Here is a 19905-nt window from a genome sequence, read left to right as displayed (position 1 = left end):
ATCTTAATCTATTAATGCAACGATTATTGTTCCCCGAAGAAAGGTTCATATATTTGGCTATTCTACTATGTACACCACTTAAACTACTACTATAGCAAGGTTCATGTATTTACCCATTCTACTATGTACACCACTTACACTACTACTATTCCACGAACTCCTTTATGTGAGAGATGTGGTGGAGTCCTATGGACTTCTTTCCTTTCAGCGTCTCCAATTCATAAGCATTGTGGTGAGCTGCTCTCCTTATACGGTACGGGCCGTTGTAAACAGAATAGAATTTTTGGCATTTCATTTTTTGTTTGTTCGAAAGTCGGAAAGACTTAACGAGCACCTTTTGTCCAATTTGGAAGTTTCGTAGACGAGTTCCCCTGTCGGCACGTCTCTTCCTGACCTCTGCTGCAGACCGTATCCTCTTGAGAACCAAATCCACTATGGCTTGGTGCTGCGTTCGCGCCCTTGGTGGGAAGTTTACGACCTCGGTTATCAAGTCCTTAGGAATCCGGTTTTTCAGAACTGTAATGGGTGCCGATTTTGTTATCCCATGGGGTGCCTCATTGATCACCTCCTGGAAGTCTTTAAGGAAAACGTCCCATGTCGTGTGCTGTTTGTTACAGTACAACCGGCACAAGTTTCCGAGTTCCTTAATAGCCCGTTCTGCAGCATCGAGCTCGGATGGTGTGAAGATATAAAAATGGGATCAATTTTACATCCACGCAACGTCTCCTTCCATGTTTTTGACTTAAACTGTGGCCCATTATCAGAAATAATTTTACTCACATGACCAACCTGTGGTAGGAAATCCCGGATTAGGGCTCGTGATACAGTTCGTCCTGTCGCCCTCTTCAATGGCGTAAAGGTAACGTATTTGGACGTTAGTTCAACAAACACTAATACGTAAGTATATCCTCTTCTTGTTCTTGGCAAAGGTCCCATCAAATCTGTTGCTGCTAATTGTCTTAATTTGGTCTGTACGATTGGGTATAATGGTGCCTGCATGCTCACAGTGGTGTGCTTAGCCTTTTGGCAGTCTTTACACACCGACAGTACCCTCCGTATTCGACGCTCCATGTTTCGAAAGTAACACATGGTCCTTAGCTTGAGATTGCACTTGCGTGGTCCGAAGTGTCCATAGCTGAGGTGAGTATGCCATATAACCTTGTTTATTAGGTGTTCAGGGATGCATACCCCCAAGTCAGTGTCATTGGCATAATTTCGGTGGAAAATTATGCCTTTCCGCAAGAGGTAGAACTGCCTGATGGTGGCGTGTCTTCTGTCTATCCATTTCTGTTTCAATAACACTATGGCAGGGTCCTTGTCTTGCTCCTTCTTGACGTCCTGCATACTACAGGTAATAAAATTTTCAAAGGCTACTTTCTGCATATAGAAAAGGCAGTAGTGATTTTCCTCCAGATCTTCTTCCATGTTGTGCTCAAATCCGATCGGTGACCGTGATAAGGCGTCTGCAATAATGTTCTGACTGCCGGGGATATATTCTATCGAAAAGTTGTACTGCTGCAGATATGATGCCCACCTAATGAGCCGCCTGTGATTAAGCTTTGCAGTCATCAAGAACTCGAGTGCCTTGTGGTCTGTGTAGACCCTCGTCTTGCGACCAAACAGAAGGTATCTGAATTTTTCAAACGCCCATACAATAGCCAGCGCCTCTAAATCGGTTACTGAGTAATTCCTCTCACTCTTGGCTAGTACTCTGCTACCAAACGCAATTGTCTTCCACACCCTGTTTCCTTCATGTACATAGTCTTGGAACACCATGACACCCAGACCTGAGTATGAACTGTCCGTTACTATGCAAAGCTCTTCTGCTAAATTAGGGTGTGATAGGATGGGTGCTTGTAATAATGCGAATTGTAATGCTTTCCATTCGGATTCGGCCGTCTCATCCCATTCCCGAGGAATCTTCCTTCCTGTAAGTTGATGCAACCTAGGACTGCTCTGAGTTTTGACATGTATAAAGCGGTTGTAAAAATTTATGATCCCCAAGAACCCCCTTAACTGCTTCTTTGTCGTGGGAATGGGAAACTTTTCAATCGCTTCGATCTTTTCGGGATTTGGCGCAATGCCCTCACCCGTGATGATATGTCCTAGAAATTTGACAGAGGACGTCCCAAAATTCGATTTTTCGATATTGATAGTCACTCCGTATTCCTTGAATGTCGCAAGGAGTTCACCGAGGACCGCATTGTGCTCTCCCCAAGATTTCTCCGCGATCAGCAAATCGTCCACATAGCTGGTGACATGACGCTTAGTATGCCGTCCAGCCCCCGAATGAATGCGGCAGACGAAATGTTCAAATCAAATGGGAGACGACGAAACCGGTAACATCTTCCAAATGCTAAAAAGGCTGTGTACTGTCTGCAATTTGGATGGAGCTCGATCTGCCAGAAACTCGATTTTAGATCATCTGATGAGAAGATTGATATTCCATGGAAGTTTTGTAAGAGTTCCTCTAATCGTTCCGGTCTGTCTGTTTCGGGTTCTATTATGGTATTAATTTGTCGCGAGTCCAACACTAAACGAATACTACCATCTGCCTTCTCGACTACCCTTAACGGGTTATTATAGGCTGAAGCCGTAGGTTCTATTACTCCTTCACTCAGCATTCGCGTAATTTCAGCTGCTACTTTCTGTCGATATGCCAAGGGGATTGGATAGGGTGGCACACGAAACTGGTTGTGCGGACGTACACGAAATTCATATTGCAAGTTCTTTATTGATCCTGTCTTGGGAAGGAAGACCTCCGTACGTTCTACTAGTAATTTATGAAGTTCTTTGCGGTGGTCGCACCTTATATTGTTTATTGCTTCCACTTTTTCTCCTTTATTTCTCCCATTATTCCGACTTCATTCTCATCCGTGTTCTCTCCCCTACCCGCAACGTCGACCTGTTCTTCTTTTCTGTCTTTATGACACGCATAGTTTATCCGTACACAGTTAGACGGTAGTTGAGCTGGGATCAGCTGGTCGTCGAACTTAATGTGGACGGGATTACCTTTCCTCAAAACCACTTCACCTCGTCCTAGATCAACTATCGCTTCATGTTCATTTAGGAAGTCCGTTCCTATTATCATGTCTATCGCCAGATTTGGCACGATCCAGAAGTTAGACTCTATTTTGTGTCCTTGGCAGGAGAATTCCAGTCTTGTTTGTTGGGTGACCTCCGTACATTTACCCGCTAATGCCCCTTTTATTTTGGTTTTCTTAACCGATAGAACAGGTCAGTCCATCTCCTGAGAGCACCTCTTGTATGCTGCCTCAGATATTGCTGTTATGTAGCTTCCACTATCTATTATCGCATTCATACTCTTTTCAGCTATTGCTACTGTGATAAGAGGCTGCCGATCTTGTCGAGGAGTTGCTTTATGTTCCTCGAGCAGGATTTCTGATAAATCTTCGTAATGTATCATCCGTAGTTGGCCAGGTCCGAGATTACGTGCGAAATTCCGGCGGCCTGTGTTCGCACTAGTCTGGCGTCAATCCCTTGTTAAGCTCCCCCTCCTCTGACGTGCATTAGGATTTGCGGGTCTAGTTTCAATCTCCTGGATCCACTGTTGTCCTTGGTTTCGCTCTCTCCAATTACGGTCGCTTTGCCGTTCGTTATTCCTCCTATCCCAGATTCCTTGTCTAGATTGACCCTGCTCCCTGACGTTCTGGTTTTCGTGTCTTTGGTTTCCATAACCTTGAATAGCGTAACCTTGACTTCCGTAACCCTGGTTTCCTAACTGACCAGTGCGATTATGCGATCTGTTGTCGTCTTCCCTTCCTGGCCCGTGGTATTTGTTACTTTGCCCCTTCTTCCTGTCCTTTGCGTCTTGTTTATCAAAGACTATTTCGAGTTCGCGCAATAGACTCTTGAATGCTTCTATGTCAGATCCACACTTCCCGACAAGTGTCTGTTGGTACCTAACTGGCAATTTGGAAAAGCAAAATTTAATGATTTCTCCGTTGCTATGTGGACTATCTAAAAATTGATTCTTCTTGAGTAAATCATCAAGAAATTTGGTTGCGCTCCTATGCCCAGACACTTCCAGTTCAGGACAAAATATTATTTCCTCTTTAATCCTGTCTTGCGTTTCCTTTGACCAGTATGTCCGCAGGAATGCACCAACAAATTCCTGATAAGTCCGACACGTCACTGCCACACCCCGCATCTTTTCCGCGGCTTGGCCTTCGATGTGTCCACACATGAATTCTAATTTTGCCTGGGTTGGCCATGATGCCGGTAATGAATTTGTAAACTGCATCACACAGCTCTTCGGATGCATCGACCCTCCATTTTCTTTGAACTTCTGGAATTTTAGTATCGACAAGAAGTGATTGTGATCAAAATCCTGTCTGATCCTCGCACTGGTGTTGTCACTCGTTTCCGATACTTGCACGACTGCTGAGTGTCCTGTTCTATCTTGCTGATAACTGTGATGTGCTACCTCTGTATCACAGTGGAAGTGGCACTCAGAATTCACTCTCCTAAGTGGGCTATAATTATTGGAGCTATTAGTCGCTGTTTCTGCGTGTGCATTGTTAGTTCCGCACTCGGTCATTGGGCTAGAGCACGGCGGGCTTTTCCTCGGAGACACAATTCTGTGTATTCCATCATTGGTGCTCGTGTGCCCGTTTTGCTCTAGTTTTGCTATCCGACTCTCTACTTCTTCCATTCGTTTCGTGGTGTTCGCAACCGCGATATTACCTTGAGTTTTTAAGAATGCTAGGGATTTTGAGTGGGATTGTGTTGTACGTCGCAGGCGCCCTGCGAGTTTAGAAGTTGCTTCCGCGACTTTCATGGCCCCTATTGCTGCCGTTTTGGCCAGGCCTGCTACTTTTTGTGCAGCCATTGACATTTGTTTTACTTCTCCTCATTCTTTCTTTATTGTTAGTAATTCCCCTCGAATTTCTCCTATATGCGAAATTATTTCCTGAGTGTCCTTCTTACGCTGTTCGTCAGCTTCTTCCTTCTCCTTCTTACGTTGTTTCTCCTCTTCTTCCTTCTCCCTCTTACGCTGTTCGTCAGCTTCTTCCTTCTCCTTCTTACGTTGTTTCTCATCTTCTTCCTTCTCCTTCTTACGCTGTTCGTCAGCTTCTTCCTTCTCCTTCTTATGTTGTTTCTCCTCTTCTTCCTTCTCCCTCTTACGCTGTTCGTCAGCTTCTTCTTTCATTGATCGTAGGAAGCTCAGTATTGGGTTTACGTCATCTTTTTGATCCTCTTCAAACGTGGCAGATGTAACTGTGGACACCTGGGCGCTAGAGCTCTGACGTGACCGAGCTGGCCCCTGTCTGCTCTCGTTCGTTTGACTATAAACTTCTGCTACCGTCTCGACTTGTGTGCCTGTCTCTGTTTCATCCTCTACCTCACTATCATAATCATGGCCGCGACGTTGCTCTAAGATCGCGTCCAAATCACCGTCCTCATCAATGACCCTGTCGTCCTGTCCTGCTAAAAATGTGCCCATCTCATCTCCCAACCTATCCCCGTCAGTAACGTGTCTCTTATCCATTATAGTATCCACTTTTGTTTTAGCTTCGCTCACTAATAGTCGTGCCTTACTTCTAGTGATCATTCTTGAGAAGCAAAATTTATCTAAAATTCACAATAAAAATAATCTACTCCCTGTATTTTTACACATAGACATAAAATTTCAACAACGCCTCTCCAATGCTGTAATTATACACACGATTTGTTGTGGTACAGAAACCGCACACAAACCCGACAAAGTGTGATGTGATACGGACACACCATCAAAGGAACACAAAAACAATGAACAAAAGAATATATACACTGAAAACAAAAACTGTAATCATGCGCCGCTACTTAAAACTAAACGCGGAACTACCAGAAAAAAACTTGGGTATTAATCAATAAAAAAATTAAGCAAAAAAAATTCTGAGTGTCCCTACTACTAATAATACTTGCTTATCAGCGATTCACAGGAAAGATCTGAGGCTAAGGGTCGCCATTTTATGCGAGGTGCCGGGGCTAGCAGTGTATTTAACACTAAATTCTAGAATCTACACATGTAAATGATGCTCTAAGCCCCCCCTATTCTAACTCCGACTTTTGCTGTTGCACAAGGATTAAAAAATATACGCAAACTGACTGTAATCAACCCTGCAAGTGGAGTAGAAAAGAGTTTGGCACCTGCAACAATTTAATTTGATAAATAAGTTAAATAAAGGAAGGTTTCATTAACATAGTGAGAAATGATGGATTGCTCTACCGATTAACAGAATGAAAGTTCTGTCCAAAATAACAATATGATTTATTAAGACTAAACACAAAATAATAAACAAAAACACATGAAACATTTATAATACATCAAATTGGATCAAATTGGATACACAAACAAACGCTGTGAAGGTGAAGTTGTCCCTAAACTAGATTGTGAGGTATATGACAAAGTGGTATGTGGAGCCAATTCCTTGCCACTCAAATCTTAAGAGAGACACACAGCTAACCCAACATTAATTGCTGCTACTCAAGACAGAACTAAGAAAAAGACTAACAGGCGCACTCTGCTGAGCTCTGATTATCACCTAGGAAAATCCCTATCTGCCGGTGCTGCGGACATACATTACCAAACTGTCTTCTTAACTGCCAGAACACGATCTGGCGTACCGGAGGCGATGGCTGGTTGCTTCGACGTCCTCGACCGAAAGGCGAGAGCCGACCACCTAGAGCACCCATACAGCCCGAACACACAACATTCCCACCCCCACGACAGTGGCCGTGGTTAAACGTTCCAATCAGCAACTCGAAAACCGGCGGAAAATTCCACTCCATTGCCGGAGCACTACCATTCCACCAATGGAGATTCTTGGCGCCAATTTCTGCACTGTTTTTGCTACGTCATGGAGCTATGCCCTGAGCCAGCCAATCACAGTTACTATTTTGCAGAAAGTGCGAGAATTTTCCCGCCACAACTGCCTGGATACACAAGTCATTCCCACGCCTCGCTGGTAGCCCGCCAGAAAGTGTTTTCACTAAGATTCTGCGAAGTAACGGAACCTCTAGCCCAGCCGCTACTTCAGAGCCCTGCGGGCGTGTCTTTTGACAATGTCGGCGTCTGCAAAGCATTCACTCGACTTCCTCACACCCGTCGGCTTAACCCTTTCCAGATCAGGAGAGCCTGCCTGTCACTGGACCACCCGGGTGACGAGAGACGCTGCATGGGAAGTCCGCGTGTGAAGGAATAGCAACTTTTCACCGCATGCAGTTAGAGACGAAAATCGTAAGATAGAAATATGAGAGGGGGCTCATGCCACCTCTCAGAAGGAATATGAAGAAAATTGGTATCCACACCACTTAGGATCGAGACAGATATAACAATTTGTGCAGAGAAATACAACAGAACTGCAGGAAGGGCAGATCACACTTCACTAATGGTGTGAGCATGGGATTAATCTGAGATGTACCCTTTACCCTGTGGCTCCTGCAAGATGCAGTTTCCACCCCCACACTATTACAGAACTCAGGCAGACGCTCCTAACGTTCTAAAGAGAAATGCCTGAAAAACTTTCAGCAATAAATATCTTCTGGAGTCGTCAACTGTAAGGAAATGACACAAAAATTCACAAAATTTCTTACGTAACTAGTGGGATACTGGGGTAGTGCTAGTTAGTGTAAGAAAAACATGAAACTAACAAAAATTATTATTTATTTTGCAAAAGTTCTGAGAAAATCACAATGGCACTTTTAATTATGAACCGAACAAATTATTTCCGGTTTTTTTTTGGAATGTGAAGTTACCTCTTAAGGATAGGATTCGCTAATGAAATTTCTATACAAAATTTAAGATTGTTATTGACTAGGCAGAATGGCTGAGAGGTGCGCCTACTCAACTTGAATAATTATCTGTTAGAATGTTGCTGGTTACGGTCGAGGCTGTCGCGTGTGAAATGCAGTGAAGTGTACTGTTGTGGAGGCAATATGGGACTCACAAGAGCTGTAGCGCACAATACTGTAAGCTGCGATGACTGCTGTCTGCGCCGCTCGATGCTGACAAGTGAGATAACTCTCGTTCTATCTGGATTGACCTTCGCCAATCAAACTCTCCCTACGCCTTAATGAAGTCAAGGACTCCTATTCGCCCCTAGTCTAAATATTGGCATGGTACACCAGTCACATAACCAGACCATCGCGATGCCACTCAAAAATTCGCTCGCTGGTGTATAACTATAACTCTGCCCATTCACACCGCAAGTAAGTGTGGTGGCCAACAGAGTGAACAACACTTAATCGCAAGGACTCAATATAGAGTGGCACTTGGATTCGCTCTCGACGGAGGTGCTATCCCAGTGAAGTACTGAGGAGAGACTTGTTCCTCGCTCTTTGAGTACACATACGAGCGCGCACGTTCTTGTTACGTGTTCTCGCTCCAAGAGCGACAACGGAATGGCCTCTCTCCACGCCAGATGTGAAGGGGTATATCTTTCGGTCTCATCCATTACTCCTTCAGCTCAAGGCGTCAGAAATATCGTCTGCCAATCAGCATTGTTCTTCTGAAACGGGAGAATGGCGTTTCGTTTAAGCGACCAATCCGGAAATCTGTAGTATCGGCGTTTGGCGTTTGCTATCTGCCTGTGAAAATCTCTGAAACTGGGTGCTACGTGTAAAGAATGCACAGAGTATCCGCTCCCACACAATATAGAGGAATTTGCTTTTAAGCCGAACAAGGGGTTGTTCCTCCTTTCCCTCGGGCAAACGCTGTCTGCTCCACAGGCGGCCACCAGCCGACATAGATGGGTTGGGACTGGCCTCCTGGCGTGCAGTTGCCTCAATCGAACTATAAGCTCCTGTGACCGTCGTGTCTGGAATGTGTGTGTGTACGCCAGCTTCGACTATTTCAACCACAGTGTGCACATGTGATTTATTAGCTATTTGCATCTTGTTTACATGAATTCATACAACATTGACTTTATCTTATCGAGTTTGGGTTCAAATGAAGCGTCTTGATGTGCAGAATATGATTGTGAGGGCGGAATATGTAAGCAATGAAAGTCAGGAGACCACTACATCTTACAACGGTATCTGTAGGAAGATAGAAAATTATAATCACAATGAAGTACGTGGTCTCTTCAAGAATCCCAAAAGCATCACCGGTGAATTTAATCCTCATACGTGCACGGTAGATGATGACAGTGCCGACCCTACTGGAGGTAAGGAAGAAGCTATTGAGAGGTGGAAACAGTACGAGGTGCATTCAAGTTCTAAGGCCTCCGATTTTTTTTTTTTCTAATTAACTACTCACCCAAAATCGATGAAACTGGCGTTACTTCTCGACGTAATCGCCCTGCAGACGTACACATTTTTCACAATGCTGACGCCATGAGTCCATGGCAGCGGCGAAGGCTTCTTTAGGAGTCTGTTTTGACCACTGGAAAATCGCTGAGGTAATAGCAGCAAGGCTGGTGAATGTGCGGCCACGGAGAGTGTCTTTCATTGTTGGAAAAAGCCAAAAGGCACTAGGAGCCAGGTCAGGTGAGTAGCGAGCATGAGGAATCACTTCAGAATTGTTATCACGAAGAAACTGTTGCGAAACGTTAGCTCGATGTGCGGGTGCGTTGTCTTGGTGAAACAGCACACACGCAGCCCTTCCCGGACGTTTTTGTTGCAGTGCAGCAAGGAATTTGTTCTTCAAAACATTTTCGTAGGATGCACCTGTTACCGCAGTGCCCTTCGGAACGCAATGGGTAAGGATTACGCCCTCGTTGTCCCAGAACATGGACATCATCATTTTTTCAGCACTGGTGGTTACCCGAAATTTTTGTGGTGGTGGTGAATCTGTGTGCTTCCATTGAGTGACTGACGCTTTGTTTCTGGATTAAAAAATGGCATTCACGTTTCATCCATTGTCACAACTGACGAAAAGAAAGTCCCATTCATGCTGTCGTTGCGCGTCAACATTGCTTGGCAACATGCCACACGGGCAGCCATGTGGTCGTCCGTCAGCATTCGTGGCACCCACCTGGATGACACTTTTCGCATTTTCAGGTCGTCATGCAGGATTGTGTGCACAGAACCCACAGAAATGCTAACTCTGGAGGCGATCTGTTCAACAGTCATCGGCGATCCCCCAAAACAATTCTCTCCACTTTCTCGATCATGTCGTCACACCGGCTTGTGCGTGCCCGAGGTTGTTTCGGTTTGTTGTCACACGATGTTCTGCCTTCATTAAACTGTCGCACCCACGAACGCACTTTTGACACATCCATAACTCCATCACCACATGTCTCCTTCAACTGTCGATGAATTTCAATTGGTTTCACACCAAGCAAATTCAGAAAACGAATGATTGCACGCTGTTCAAGTAAGGAAAACATCGCCATTTTAAGTATTTAAAACAGTTCTCTTTCTCGCCGCTGGCGGTAAAATTCCATCTGCCGTACGGTGCTGCCATCTCTGGGACGTATTGACAATGAACGCGGCCTCATTTTAAAACAATGCGCATGTTTCTATCTCTTTCCAGTCCGGAGAAAAAAATCGGAGGCCTTAGAACTTGAATGCACCTCGTACTGTGGAAATCTGTATTCTGGTATTAACCACAGTAGGGAAAGTCGATCATCTGACGAACTTACATTGGAACCTACCATCTTATGCAGTGAAGCAGAGAACGCAAAGAACACATGAAGCACTATAAAACGCTGGTCTAGACAGTATATCTGGTGAGGTGATCAAAGAAATGGGGCAGCAGGGTAACAACGTGCTGCATTCAGTGTGTATAAAAACAGGGGAAACTGGGGAATGGCCATAAGACTGGTCGAAGACTCTCTTTATCCCATTACCCAAGACGTCAATCAGGAAGTTCCTCAACTACCAAACTATTTTTCTTACTCCCCACGCAAGCAAAGTTTTGCTCTACAGCATGAACCAGCTGTTGAAGCCATACATTGAGCCTCACATATCTATAGAAGATGCAGGTTTTTGTTGAAGCAAAAAGAACTCGTGAACACATAATCAACATACGACAAATAATCGAGAAATTACGAAAGTTCTGTGTACCTGTCTTCATCTACTTCCTTGATTATAGGAAAGCCTCTGACTGTGTTGTATGGGAAAAGTTGTGGCGGATGCTAGCACAGTTCTTCGTCCCACAGTATTGATCAGAAGTCTACAGAATAATTAACTCGCAGCTTTGAAAACAAGTGCTGGCACGTCAGATTTCTTCAGTGTATCAAAAGATGTCAGACAGAGTTGTGGTATATCCCCCCAACTGAACAACATGCATGCAGAACATGTCATTAGGAATGCTCTTAATGGTTGGACTAAAGGTATGTCAGTTGGTGGTAGAACTACTAACAACCTCTGATTTGCTGATGATACCGTGATTTTAGCCAGCAGCGAAGTCAAACTTGCTGAGCTATTAACAAAAGTGAAGGACATTAGTCTATCATATGGATTGGACCTTAATCTCAGCAAGTCCAAACTCATGACAATTGATCGAGGAGTGCAGGTGCAACTCAAAGGTCGATTAAAGTAACCGGAAGTCGTGCATTCTGTCATCTATCTTGGGTCAACCATATGTGACAAGGGAAGCTGCGGAGATAAGACGACAGATCACGCTGGGCGAGAGGCTATGAAGAAGCTCACCAGGATCTGGCAGACCAGACCAATAACGAATACCACAAAACTTGCTGAAACATTCTAGTTGTACGTCTTCTTTTGTTGTTCCGAGACATGGACCCTTAAAGCTAGAGACAAACGGCGCATCGGTGCTTTTCAGCTTTGTTGCTAGCGCAGGATGCTGCGCATAAATTGGACTGAAAGAACAACAAATAAGTCCATTGTTGAGCAACTTAATATCTCCAAGGGCCTTACTACTCGTGTCAACCAAAAAATTCACCAGTTGTTTTGCCATATTGTGAGAATAGATGGAGAAAGCCCGGAGAAAATAATCATCGAAGGGAAGATCGAAGGCAAGAGAGGAAGAGCAGCGAATAGGTGACCAAATCAAGAGGATTTTGGGGCTACCTCTTCAGCAGATTCTAAGAGAAGCTGTTAACAGTCCGGGGTGTGCACGCCTTGTTCATGGGGTCACGAGGCTCAGCAGTAAGCACAACGACCTGTGATGGTGTATTAATCTGAGGATGTAATATTAAGAGTAATGTTCCGGAAAACAGTAAAAATGTTAAAACTTTCCTTGCAGTACTGGTTCATGCATAGGGAACTTAGGACTGTAAAGATGTAAAACACCGAGGGAAGTCCCTCTGTAACGAAACTGGCTTCACGGGAATAGAAAAGTTGAATTTGGCGGTCGTAATGCAAGGCTCCTTCGTAGCAAGAGGTAGTTGATGGCTAGTATGCAAAGTGTTAATATCATCTGTACTAAACGATGCAAGAAGAAGAGCAAGATTACGTAATATAGCCTCGAACGTGTAAGAATCTGCAGCCATTATTCATGGTATAGATTTTTCAATAAAAAGTTTTTGTGTTATTTAAACTTTGTGTTGACCACGCATATTTTATCGTTATTCATTTACGTAGAGAGGATTCTATTCCGAATCCTACAATACTTCCGAGTGTCCTATTTGTTGAATGGAAAAGTAATTGATTTCTGTAACAACATTTAATAACTTTTGAAGGGTATTACATTTCTTTAGCATTCACTGAGCCCTGTCTGTGAAGTATTCCACGTGTTTTCTTTTTTTCATAGAAGGATAGTTACAGTATCATCAAAGATCACTACTGGCCATTCAAACCGCTACACCACGAAGATGATATGCAAATGATTAGCTTTTCAAAGCATTCACACAAGGTTGACGCCTGTGGCGACACCTACAACGTGCTGACATGAGGAAAGTTTCCAACCGATTCCACATACACAAACAGCAGTTGACTGGCGTTGTCAGGTGAAACGTTCTTGTGGTGCCTCGTGTAAGGAAGAGAAATGGGTACCATCACGTTTACGACTTTGATAAAGGTCGGATTGTAGCCTATCGTGATTACGGTTTATCGAACTGCGACATTACTGCTCGCGTTGGTCGAGATCCAATGACTGTTAGCAGAATATGGAATCGGTGGGTTCAGGAGGGTAATACGGAACGCCGTGCTGGATCCCAACGGCCTCGTATCACTAGAAGTCGAGATGACAGGCATTTTATCCGCATGGCTGTAACGGATCGTGCAGCCACGTCTAGATCTTGAGTCAACAGATGGGGACGTTTGCAAGACAACAACCATCTGCACGAACAGTTCGACGTCGTTTAGAGCAGCATGGACTATCAGCTCGGAGACCATGGCTGCGGTTACCCTTGACGCTGCATCAAGGACAGGAGCGCCTGCGATGGTATACTCAACGACGAACCTGGCTGCACGAATGGCAAAACGTCATTTTTTCGGATGAATCCAGGTTCTATTTACAGCATCATGATGGTCGCATCCGTGTTTGGCGACATCACGGTGAACTCACATTGGAAGCGTATATTCGTCTTACTGGCGTATCACCCGGCTTGATGGTATGGGGTGCCATTGGTTACACGTCTCGGTCACCTCTTGTTCGTATTGACGGCACTTTGAACAGTGGACGTTACATTTCAGATGTGTTACGACCCGTGACTCTACCCTTCATTCGATCCCTGCGAAACCCTACATTTCAGCAGGATAATGCACGACCGCATGTTGCAGGTTCTGTACGGGCCTTTCTGGATACATAAAATGTTCGACTGCTGCCCTGGCCAGCACATTCTCCAGATCTCTCACCAACTGAAAACGTCTGGTCAATGGTGGCCGAGCAACTGGCTCGTCACAGTACGCCAGACACTACTCTTGATGGACTGTGGTATCATGTTGAAGCTGCATGGGCAGCTGTACCTGTACACGCCATCCAAGGTCTGTTTGACTCAATGCCCAGGCGTATCAAGGCCGTTATTACGGCCAGACGTGGTTGTTCTGGGTACTGACTTCTCAGGATCTATGCACCCAAATTGCGTGCAAATGTAATCACATGTCAGTTCTAGTATAATATATTTGTCCAATGAGTACCCGTTTATCATCAGCATTTCTCCTTGGTGTAGCAATTTTAATGGCCAGTAGTCAACAATTCCAAAGAAATAATCTTAAGGGTTTTGCTTACCTGTGTTTATTACCGAATCTCGGTTCAGTATTGAAGTTTACTGTATAAAGCTATGATTTATCAGTATAGTTATTGGCTAGTAAACTTGAAGAGCGACTTAAGAAATAATTTATGTATAATTAATGTGTTTGCAGTTAGTAGTGTTTCTCATACTGAGCTGTAAAAAACTGGTCGGTCGTGATCTTAGTCACTGATAGATCAGTTTTTGGGCCCCTCTCTTACTAGCTGTTGAGCTCGCTTTGAATTCCACACTGCGTTAACACTACACATGAAATGCAAATATCAGTTTTATGACATTTGTGTGCTATAGTAAGTAACTGGCCATTACTACAGATCCAAGGTCCACAAGCTTATTTTTGCCCTTTCTAGTGTAGAGATGTGAACGTTCCCTAAGAAAACAAGTAGCTATCAGAACATAATATGACTATCTGAAAACCAGTTCTAGGTCAGTAATTTCAATAATCAAACAGATAAGACACTCATGTCTAAGAGAGAAGTGTTCCTCCACCTGTTATCAAATGCCTATAACAGCTTTCCTACTGTTATGTACAGTTGTTTAGGTCGAGTTGCTCCCAAAACATTTAATATTCTTTCTTTATTGTTCATGTCAAATCATTGGCACATTTCTTGCTCAAGTATGCTACTGTATTATGGAAATGAGCGTTTGGCGTCATTGGCCGGGAGGCCCCTCGCGGGGCAGGTCCGGCCGCCATATCGCAGGTCTTATTACATTCGGCGCCACATTGGGCGACCTGCACGCCGGATGGGGATGAAATGATGATGAACACAACACAACACCCAGTCCCTGAGCGGAGAAAATCTCCGACCCAGCCGGGAATCGAACCCGGGCCCAGAGGACGGCAATCCGTCACGCTGACCACTCAGCTACTGGGGCGGACACTGTATTATGTCCAATAAGGAAAACCACCGAGCGAGGTGGCGCAGTGGTTAGCACACTGGACTCGCATTCGGGAGGACGACGGTTCAATCCCGTCTCCGGCCATCCTGATTTAGGTTTTCCGTGATTTCCCTAAATCGTTTCAGGCAAATGCCGGGATGGTTCCTTTGAAAGGGCACGGCCGATTTCCTTTCCAATCCTTCCCGAACCCGAGCTTGCGCTCCGTCTCTAATGACCTCGTTGTCGACGGGGCCGGCCGCGGTGGTCTCGCGGTTAAGGCGCTCAGTCCGGAACCGCGCGACTGCTACGGTCGCAGGTTCGAATCCTGCCTCGGGCATGGATGTGTGTGATGTCCTTAGGTTAGTTAGGTTTAATTAGTTCTAAGTTCTAGGCGACTGATGACCTCAGAAGTTAAGTCGCATAGTGCTCAGAGCCATTCGAACCATTTTTTTGTCGACGGGATGTTAAACACTAACCACCACCAACTAAGGAAAACCAGAATTTCAATGTCCAGTAAAATTAATACCAATAGTTAACATTCTTGGAAACAGACGACTGTTTCCTTTTACGTTACTGCGGTTTACTTTATTACTAATAGAACCTTGATTCGATTCCCGTTTGTTTTGCTATTGCTTCGTTCAATAACAGTCTTTTGAGAAATGGAAAATAGTCCGATACCTTAACCAGCAGTACACAGTAGAGCCAAATCTAATTCCTTTCACAAAAGTAATCTTTTCTGTGTAGGCTACTGCTAATTTAGTAGTAGCCGGTAGTGTTATAAGCCCTACAACACTCCCTTGGGCTACTCCCATAAGTACGTTCACATTTGTCTGTTTTGTTCGGTTAAGAACGACGTGTTTAGTTTTTTCTGTAAAGACGTCCTGTATCGAATCACAGCGCTGGTCCGATACTCGATGAGCTCGTAATTTGTTCACTAAGTGACAGTGCGAAATAGTATCGAATCGAGTGCTCAAATATTCAAATGTATGTGGATTCCTAAGGAACCAGACTGCTGAGGTCATCGATCCCTAGACTTACACACTTCTTAAATCCTGAGGGGGACTCGAAACTCCACCGAGAGTGAATAGAGTATTGCAGCGCTCTGTGTTTGACCGATTACGACTCGCCTGCCGAAGTGCGGACCGAGCCGCCTGCGATCGGCCTCACAAGTCTTTCCTTGGTGATGTACTCGATCCTTGCCTGTCGTTAGGACACCGGACATGCGAATAACCGAGCATCACAGATCATCGCTGACGTCGCACTTCGCCTCGCCCCACCTCGCTCCACTGCACAAATTCAACGTCTTTTTTTGTCTCCCTCCCTCCCTTCATCCCTCTCTCTCTCTCTCTCTCTCTCTCTCTCTCTCTCTGTCTGTCTCTCTCTCTTTCTCTCTCAGTATATATATACACACAAAGTAACAATGCGGACGCGATCGAACCGCGGTACTGACCGTCTAAGCATGGTTGAACTACAGACAACACGAGCTGTGTACCTCCTTCCTGGTGGAATGACAGGAACTGATCAGCTGTCGGACCTCGTCCATCTAATAGGCGCTGTTCATGCATGGTTGTTTACATCTTTGGGCGGATTTAGTGATATCTCACAACCATCAAAGGGACTGTGCCTGTGATAAAATGTCCACAGTCAACATCTATGTTCAAGAGTTCTGGAAACTGGGGTGATGCAAAACTTTTTCTGATACATCAGAAAAAGTTTTCCTTTTACTGTTCAGAGATGTCACTAAACCCGCCCAAAGATGTAAACAACCATGCATGAGCAGCGCCTATTAGACGGAGGGGTCCGACAGCCGATCAGTTTCTGTCATTCCACCAGGAAGGAAGTACACGGTTCGTCTGTAGTTCAACCATGCTTAGATGGTCAGTACCGCAGTTCGATCGCGTCCGCATTGTTACCTTGTGTCAGGAAGATCTTTCAACAAGGGAAGTGTCCAGGTGTCTCAGAGTGAACCAGAGCGATGTTGTTCGGTCATGGAGGAGATACAGAGAGACAGGAACTGCCGATGACATACCTCGCTCTCGCCGCTCAAGGGTTACTACTGGAATGGATGACCGCTACATACGGATTATGGCTCGGAGGAACCCTGACTGCAACACCACCATGTTGAAAAAGACTTTTCATGCAGCCACAGGACGTCGTGTTATGACTCAAACTGTGCGCAAGAGGTTGCATGACGCGCGTTTCACTTCCGACGTCCATCTTCACAACCACGACACATGCAGCGCTGTACAGACGGACCCAACAATTTGCTGAATGGACCGCTCAGGATTCGCAACACGGCCTCTTCACCGATGAGTGTCGCATATGCCTTCAACCAAATAATCGTCGGAGACGTGTTTGGAGGCAAGCCGGTCAGGCTGAACGTCTCAGGCACACTGTCCACCGATTGCAGCAAGGTGGAGGTTCCCTGCTGTTTTGGGGTGGCATTTTGTGGGGCCGACGTACGCCGCTGGTAGTCATGGAAGGCGCCGTAACGGCTGTACGATACGTGAACACCATCCTCCGACCGATAGTGCAACCGTATCGGCAGCATATTGGCGAGGCATTCGTCTTGATGGACGACGGTTCGCGGCCCCATCGTGCACATCTTGTGAATGACTTCCTTCAGGATAACGACATCGCTCAACTAGAGTGGCCAGCATGTTGTCCAGACATGAATCGTATCGAAAATGCTTGGGATGGATTGAAAAGGGCTGTTTATGGACGACTTGACCCACCAACAATTTTGAGGGATCTACGCTGAATCGCCGTGGAGGAGTGGGACAGTCTGAACCAACAGTGCCTTGATGAACTTGTGGATAATATGCCACGACGAATACAGGCATGCATCAATGCAAGAGAACATGCTACTGGGTACTCGAGGTACCATGTCTGAAGGTCTCCCTATATGGTGGTAAAACATGCAATGTGTGGTTTTCATGAGCAATACAAAGGGCGGAAATGGTGTTTATGTTGATCTCTACCTCAATTTTCTGTACAGTTTCCGGAACTCTCGGAAGCGAGGTGATGCAAAACTTTTTGTTGTATTAACACGAAAGCAATTTTTCCTAGAACGCTTACAGCCTTATCTGTAGGAAAGTCAAACTTCTATTTTTAACCAGAGGACCAGTGCGAAACCTTTGTACTTTTACAGTTTTAAATAACGACAGCATTTGTAACAAGTCTGTTCTTTGGGACAAGCGTATTTGTGGGAATGAAGAGAAAATTTCTTTAAAAATTATAAAATCGATGTGAAACAACAATCACGGTTTTAAGAAGCATTCTCGAATATACAGGGTGACTCAGCTGCCGCTACCTATGGGTTTTATGAAAACCGCGACGCCTTTAAAAACCTAGCGTGAGATTTTCATATTATCTCACTCATTACCACAAACTATTAGTTTTACATGAAAAATAAAAAGGAATTTTTGATAGGAAATATGATTTAGTGTTCGCTAGAGGCCACAGCTTTTGAGTTATTAAGAAAAACGCCTTCGAAAGCCACTGTTGTACGTTTCTCTTTAATAATTCGAAAACTACGGCCTCTAGTGCAAACGTATCCCAGTACAGAACTTAACTAAATTAAATTCCCTACAAAAAAGGTCCTGCTCATTTTTTCTGTACGAGTAATAATTTGCACGTAGTGAGAGACAGAATATGAAAATTTTAAGCATTATTTTTGAAGGAGCCGCACGTTCCATAGGTAGGGGTAACTGAATCATTTTTTATATTTCCATGTGTCTCAAAATGTATCCAGCATTTGGAATGTTTGTCGTGGCTTGTAAGATGGGCAGAAATCAGCGACTGTCTTTAGAACCACATTAGCTTTCACTCGACAAACATTTTCAGTTATAGTAAGCACGTTAGGCGATTGTAGGCATAGGTAAATCACAATTCAAGGTGGCAGTGAGAAATATGTTTGTTGTTTCGGCAACTTTATTCGTTTAGAAACCTCACCTTGTACGACAGGCAGAGATGATGACTGCTGCAGTGCTCGCAGTTATTATCTAAGACAGTTTGGTATACAAATTATCCAATTTGTAATAAGAAAGTACGAAAAACGAGTCTGTTATTCGTGATCAAAAAGTTAGCTTCGTAAAATTTAGATATGAAGCTGGGTGTCCATGATGCCATTTTGCCTAATTTTCTTTTATGTTAAACATTTCCACAAATTGTAAGTTTTAAAGTAAAATCGGTATGCTATATCGGAAGGCCTAATGATACCTCATTCAACCTTGAGCGATTAGTGTGTGTCGCGAAAAGCGGATGCTGACTTGAGAAATAATATGTATGATTACTTCTACCTACGGTTAAAAATTCATATCTGTTAGTACACATCAATTACGCTAGTTAATTACAAATCTATTCTTTCCTCATATCGTAATGAAGTAGTGTTTACAACTGCAGTACTTGAATTCACCTCGCACCCAGTATCATTTACACTGCACGTTCTTTGAAGTTTGAAAAACCAAAGAAGAACTGACTGGATTGTAGATTCTTCTTCGCCTTCTAATTCTTCTATGGCCTCTTCCAGTGCTTTCAGGAAATGCACAATTTTTCCTGCAAACCCATTATCATACCCCTGCAAATTGTAAGAACTCTTTTCTCGTCAGTAAAGCAGTATCTTTGTTATACTGAATGTGTAAGGACTCTGCCAAAGTATACAACCTGTCCCAGAGTGTGCAGATGATTTCACAAAAATGCGGAGGCCACTTTTCCTCGTGTACCGTACAATGCAATTTGCAGTATTTATTGTTGCCCTGAAGTTCGTGGCGTAATTCAACAAGTAACTTCCTTCATCAAAACTCTGGCCAAGTGCTGTTGGTAAACAATGGCCAGCACAAGGAAATTTTTCGTGATTTTCCGAAGCTTTTGTTGTTTTGACACCCTGGTTGCAGATAGAAACGAAACTATATAAAATGCCGGC

This window comes from Schistocerca piceifrons, chromosome 1 (assembly GCF_021461385.2).
Source record: "Schistocerca piceifrons isolate TAMUIC-IGC-003096 chromosome 1, iqSchPice1.1, whole genome shotgun sequence".
Taxonomy (NCBI): Eukaryota; Metazoa; Arthropoda; class Insecta; order Orthoptera; family Acrididae; genus Schistocerca; species Schistocerca piceifrons.
The sequence above is the reverse complement of the archived record's forward strand: the minus strand, read 5'-3'. Positions refer to the sequence as shown.